The sequence below is a fragment of the Opisthorchis viverrini genome, assembly GCF_000715545.1.
Source record: "Opisthorchis viverrini unplaced genomic scaffold opera_v5_37, whole genome shotgun sequence".
Taxonomy (NCBI): domain Eukaryota; kingdom Metazoa; phylum Platyhelminthes; class Trematoda; order Opisthorchiida; family Opisthorchiidae; genus Opisthorchis; species Opisthorchis viverrini.
In genome coordinates, this window is record NW_008751693.1 from 454,262 (window position 1) to 454,500 (window position 239).

Here is a 239-nt window from a genome sequence, read left to right on the forward strand (position 1 = left end):
TCATACTAATTGCTGACCCTTTCGTTCGGACCTAACCATTTCAGTGGAATTTCATTCTACGATCCCGAAAGGGTCACTATTTTTACCTACCATTCGCGTTCATGCTAGAATGTTGTCACCAACTCATTCTTCTACTGAACGTTTATGCTCAACTCCACTAAAACAAAGGCACTAGTGAGTCTCTACAACTTGATTATACACAACCATTCTGTGATTCCTGCTACAATTTATCTGCGCTG